Source organism: Haliotis rubra, unplaced genomic scaffold, assembly GCF_003918875.1.
Source record: "Haliotis rubra isolate DU_JTF1 unplaced genomic scaffold, ASM391887v1 Scf985, whole genome shotgun sequence".
Taxonomy (NCBI): domain Eukaryota; kingdom Metazoa; phylum Mollusca; class Gastropoda; order Lepetellida; family Haliotidae; genus Haliotis; species Haliotis rubra.
In genome coordinates, this window is record NW_025767729.1 from 103,351 (window position 1) to 109,796 (window position 6,446).

Genomic DNA, 6,446 nt, shown 5'->3' on the forward strand with positions numbered 1-6,446 from the left:
AGCGGCCGAGCTTTTGAGATTTCCACGATTTCCAGATTTCCGTTTGTCAGAGCACGCTGTACGACAGAGCACTCTGCACGACGTGTGTGCAAGGATTAGAAAGAGCGTAGTGTCGCAATATACAATTGATTAGATGTATCAAATAATACAGTAACTGATTATATATCCAGTTGATGGAGTTGGACTCAAAATTCTGGACTGGTTATTGTACTAAGTTGCGCAATAGGACGGCACCCAGTCAGCAGGAAACGAGACTGTTGTGTAATCAATGTTTTGACTTGATACCCTACGAAGAAGCCGCATGGGAGCTAATAATGTTGATGTGGCTGTCATTGAGGCTTACATTTGCAATAAAGTGGCGTTGCATCTAATCGAAATCATTATGCGTTATGTGTGGGCCTAAGCGTGGCCTCACAATCATTAATGCAACTGAGATGAGCACACGCATCAACTGTCCGCAAAGTTAACTAATGTCCGGCAAAGAACATCGGTTGAAGGGCGTCACTATCTCAAGCAGTCCGAATGTTTAGCAATTCAATACGTGTAATTTCTCGTCTGTGGGAAAGATGCCGTCAAATAAGTGACGTTCCGATGATAACTTGATTGAGGTAAGTAAGGAAACACCATTGACGACCTGTGGCGTTACACATTGTTTACAGATAATCCTAATGCTGGAAATCTGCAGCGAGTGTAGCCACCCCGTGCCGGCAAGACAAGGCTACCATGCTGCTCCTTTCCACTGTAAGGCTTCCGAAACGATCACGAGGTAACTGATGTCACTCCCGATGCAAATGTCACCTCGAAAGCTGCACATTCCGAAGTCTCGGGTACAGTGCCTGCAGCCAACGTCCAGGAATATCCCAAACATGTTTCAATGAATTCTAATCCAGACTAACAACCGGCCAAGGAAAATGTCAACAGCATGTCATAGCAGAACTACAGCCACAGCCCGAGAACGATGAGGTCCATAGTTGTTATCCATAAACGCAAGTGCGCGATTTTCAAAGTATGGGGCGATAAAGGATATGGTTCTTTAACACTGTTGAGATTCTATCGTACTGTCACCATGGCCAGCTTACAATCATGGGATATTGCTCCCCACACGATGACGGAGTTCCTCCACAGCCGAATTCTGCCACGTCTTCAGATTCCAATGTTGTCCTGCCCTACACAGCCAATCAGCCCCCGACGCTGAGCTGTGAACATGGGACGTCTGTTGACACGTAACTTCAACTCAAATAATTTGTGACAGTTGTTGCAGACAGCTGCTTGCTGGGAAGTCATTCTTTTTTCAGAGCACAACGCCTCACAAGACGTCCCAGAGGCCTAATACAGATATCGTTCGAGGAAAATATCGTCGGGGAAGGCCCTTTACTGCATATATTTGTCTGGGTAATCTCATGAGCCTTTTGATAACAAATTTGTTCTAATAGCTCAGAATAACATTCCTCTGCCATAGTGACATGTACATTTCCATAAGTATACATTGCACTCCCACCGACGTGGGATTCGATTCGATGTATAGATTAAATAGAAAGGGTGCACACTATGATTTCTACAGTTGTGCCGTTACAGATTTAGAATTAGCAAACATGTATTTCATTATTGAGTGACTTTTAAAAAAAATCACGTGCATTGTGCATGAGATGTTGAACTCTGATCGACGGTACTTGATCTAGAAATGCTGTAATCTTGTCAGAATCAGAAACCGGAGTTTGTTGTATATCATCACACTGGTTCACTAATCGGAACCCTGGTTGACGCCTGTCGCCGTATCCCAATTGCGGAGATCCATGCTCATGGTGTTGATCACTAGAGTGTCTGGTCAGGATTGATTATTTACAGAATATACCTGGAATACTGTGAGTACGGCGATAAACAACAAACAACAACAAAAACGTAGCAACACTAAGTCTTGGTCAGGACATTTTATCCTATTTCTATTTTCAGTGTTTTGTCAGCAGCACGGGATACTGGTCAGCTGAGTGTGGACACTATTCTGGAGCGATTGGGAACATTTGGACGATACCAGATTATACAGACCTCACTGCTGTTGTCTGGGCACTTCACCATTGCCTTTCAGATTCTCAACTTTGTATTCATTGGTAAGGTGGATACTTTCACGCAAAACAGCTATATAAGAGGAAACATGATAAGGTTCAGGTGTAAATATTATTGGTGTGTCAAATTTTGTCGTCTACCAACAAACGACCTGAAAGCATCAGCGAGGCCTTGAATTTGGTACAACTGACCTAACAACTTTTAAGCAATTGTCGCATGGCGCTCTTTGAAATCGTGGAAGTAATCGCAGGCTTAATTGGGTCTCAGAAGTTTGGAAGATGTGAAGATGTGAAGCAATGGCTTTATCTTCTTCAATACGGCTCGACATAAAAGGATAGTTGACAGTTGAAAGGTTGAAATCATGTCGGTTGTCATAAAGTCATATGGAAAGTATTTTGCCATTTCAAATCTCAATGAAACGATCTGAATATACGACAAAGGCATGTTCATGGCGATTGGTAGAATACGAACCATAGTTCAATCAAAAGACGTCGTATTGTAACTCTGCATTACCAGTCGTGACAGAGGGTTGAAGAGACCATATTGCTCGATAGAGAGTTAAGTCCCATAATCTGGACACCATTCTGTTTCCCCGATTAGAAGCTAACATGCAACCTTCTCTGTCAGTACCAAACACATTGCGTACTAACTTGTCCTGAAGCTGCTATAGTGCTAAGGCTACTATAGTGAACAGACAGCCGTCAAACCATTTGGCTAACCAAAAGCGCCATAAATGCATGATAACACTGTGATTAATATGTTGAATTTATCTAGCTCAAGAAGTGAAGCATCAGTGTACGTCAACTGGATTGACCGAGAGTACAGACGGTGATGTGGTATATGGACAGTGCAAAGGGAACTTAGTAAACATCAGTACCAACGAAACGACCACCAGGCAATGTGTTGCGTGGAGATATGAATCAAACAGACTTCGTTCCATAGTGTCTGAGGCAAGTATATTTTTTCAAACTCAAAATGAAATAAGAAATATCACGTGTTTGTCCTAAAACATTGCATGTTCAGTTGGCATTATCACATTTTGTTTTGGAAACACATATTGTCATTCGGAATATTTAGAAGATCCATTTTCCTATTTGATTTCATAAAACTGCTCTCATTGACAGACAATGAGGAACAGCTAAATCGAAAATATTGTTGGTGTGGATGCATTCATGAATGTACCATTCATTAAGCCTATATAACTAATATGGCATATTGTAAAGATCTTTTGTTTTAGTCATATGTTGAATTGTTGCAATACCTCTATTCCCTACACTTGGTATCGCGACACGATATATTGTAGTCGTCTGGGACGGACAAGGTTTAACCGATGCTTGTCTATTTGCACTGGTATACAAGTAAGCTATTGCCTCGGGTTCCTAATATGTGTTGATAGTTTCATTGTGTGGGTGTTTCTGTAAAGCTGACACTATAAGGGAGTGGCTTAAACGTTCTCAGTCAAACTAGGAAGGATGGACAAGACTTCTTTGCATGACGTCTAGGATAATGCTTTCAATACTGACCGGCTGCATTGGAACAGATTGCACAACCAAGCTGTGTATTTCTGCATAGCTGATAACTTTGTTGTATTCGGGGAAAACTGAATACCGTCGTCAAGTTTCTGTTTCTGAAAGGGCTAATTCCAACACCGACCCATGGTGTCAGATCGAGGGAATCTTGCTGCTTTCTTTGCAACTGTTGCTGCGGGTGTTGTGGAGTATTTTGCGGAGATTTAAAAGAGAATACTAGACAATTGAAAAAAATTGCTGGGTGAAAGATAAAGTCATCAGAAACATGTACCCAATTTTTATTTCAAAAGTATGGTTTATTATGTTTTTATCGCGAAAACAGTTTCTGTTGTCTGAGCGTCGGCCATTATGCATACTCCGCTGGAACTCACGTGACCTTTCCGCTCGTGACGTCATATGTGACAAGCGTCCGCCATATTGCCAAAAAACAAGCGCTACACTAATACAAATCGTGTTGTTTTTGTCGTTTTTGTAAATGGTACGATGGTGTATTCCGTTGCCTGGGGGTGCATGGAATCATCGAACAGTGGAAAGAGCCACCATTTCTTCCGTTTTCCAAGTAAAGAGACAGATTTAGGCACGATAAATGCTCCGATCATTCCGAGTCGGACGCATATGAAAGAGACGTGCACACATGGGGTATGAAAATCCCAAAGCTAGGCTGAAGAAGGAATGTATTCATTTTATACTCAGTCATTCCCTGTAACAACGTCAGTGGTATTTTTAACATAAATTAGATTAAAGTCCGATTGCCAGTCGAATTGCCCCCGCTACAAATTGCCCCGGCAAATTTGGTCAAATTGCCTCGAAGTTTTGGTCAAGTTGACCCAGGGGGGTAGTCAAAATGCCCCAATTTATTTAAAATGATTAAATATAGGCCATAAACGCATAGTTTTGTCAACATTGATATTATGTTCTTCATATAAAAGTATATACATAGTTATGAGTTTTCTAATGGAAATGTTTTCAGAAATATTATTTCCTAGTAACTTTTATATGAAGAACATAATATCAAAGTTGACAAAAACTATGCATTTGCGGCATATATTTAATCATTTTAAATAAATTTGACCAAATTAGAATGAATGACCAAATTGGCTGGGGCATTTTGTAGCTGGGGCAGTTCGACTGCCATGGGATATGTATTATCAAAATCAGTAAGAGATTTCACATGAGCTTGAAAATGTTTCGCTATAACGTTCTTTTCGGGTTGAAGCCCTAAATGCTGCAGTCTACCCGAAACATTTCCGAATACAACGGCAAATCATGAAGTACTTGTTGCTTTCATTGTTTTCAATTTTGTCCAATTACGCACGTCGGCATCAGGCTCGCTATTTGTCAGTAGTGTGTGCCGTGAAAGTTGTTCTGTATTCTCATTGGCTGACAAGATGCCATTCTAAGGCTATGACCGAGTACCACAACTATTTCCATAACCAAAGACTACGGAAACATACGTTGTCTTGACTAGTATTTTATAATTCACCAGTTTTGAAGAATAACTTATCTGCGTCGCAAATATTATCTCTGCTCGACCAGGCTGGGATCTTGTATGGAAACTTGATACGTTATTAATGAGCACTAGGATCCTATTTTTTCAGCAAGATAATTCTTAGGGACTGGTCATATTTTTATAGGCGAGGAATTGCTGGTTTGAACTGTATGACATTTTGCTGACAAATAGTATTCTTATTTTATTTTAAAATTTATTTTGACCTCAAGCGGTGCCTTCGTTTCGCTTGATTCTTCTTCTTCATCTTCACTGGAAGATTGTCTTCCAAGATGTAAAATCGGATCGAATTGATACGGTCTAACATCCATATCAGAAATGACATCAGGAACATCGCTTACTGCTTCAGAATCCACGGCCACTGTTGAGTTGTGATGTAAAATCAAAGAGGAAGCCATCAGCAACAGGCACATATGACGTCATGTCACGTGATACCCCCTCTGCTCATTAACTGTCGGGTGTTTCCGTAATAGACGGAAATACGAGTACGTTTTTGTGTTTTTATTGCTATTTTACAAACTTTTTGTTCAAGTTTAATCACGGAATGTGACTTTTACAATATCCTTTACAATATATCAAAGGTTTTTTGTTTTCGTTCGTATTATCCTTTAGGCCTCTAAAACGAACCATACCCAGGGTGATTTTCAACAGTCTCCATTTACGAACATGTACATACAACTCATGATATCATTATGAATGTTCAACACTCACATAGCCAAAAATCATCTCTCACAAGGTATGCTTGTTCTACCACGACGAAGTGTGTTGTTCCATGTGCACTTTATTGGCACTGTGGGTCTTTACCCGCAACAAGAGGAGACTTTCGTGTGGGCTCCACGCAGTCCAGCAACTAACTGCATCAACTATATCCATCGCTGTTGGGCTTAGAACATTTCAGCCACTCCTTGTAATTAGTCAGTTTACTGGACTAAACATGGGAAAAAATGTCCATTCAATCTTTACTACTTTTTCAATTTAAAATGAGTGAGAATCTGTAAGAATGACCTGACAATATTTTTTTAAATTCATGTGTGATATTTAGAAATTCATGTGTGATATTTAGAAATTTATAAAAAATACTGATAAACATTTTTATCATGTTCGCCTGTCAGTGTAGTCGCACACGAAAGGCTGGATAGTGTGAAGTAAGGTCTGTGTGCAGAGTGGGATACTGTTAGCCGTTGCACATAGTCTAATGTGTGTCCTGTCATCAAATGTCATACTTCCCGTGCTCTTGACGCTGGGCTTAGTTTGTTGGACCCTTTGTTGCAAGCAATCATGGCTTGATTAAAGCAACCATATTGATGTTAAGTTTGAAAATTTCATACTAATTTCAAATATCAAAGATA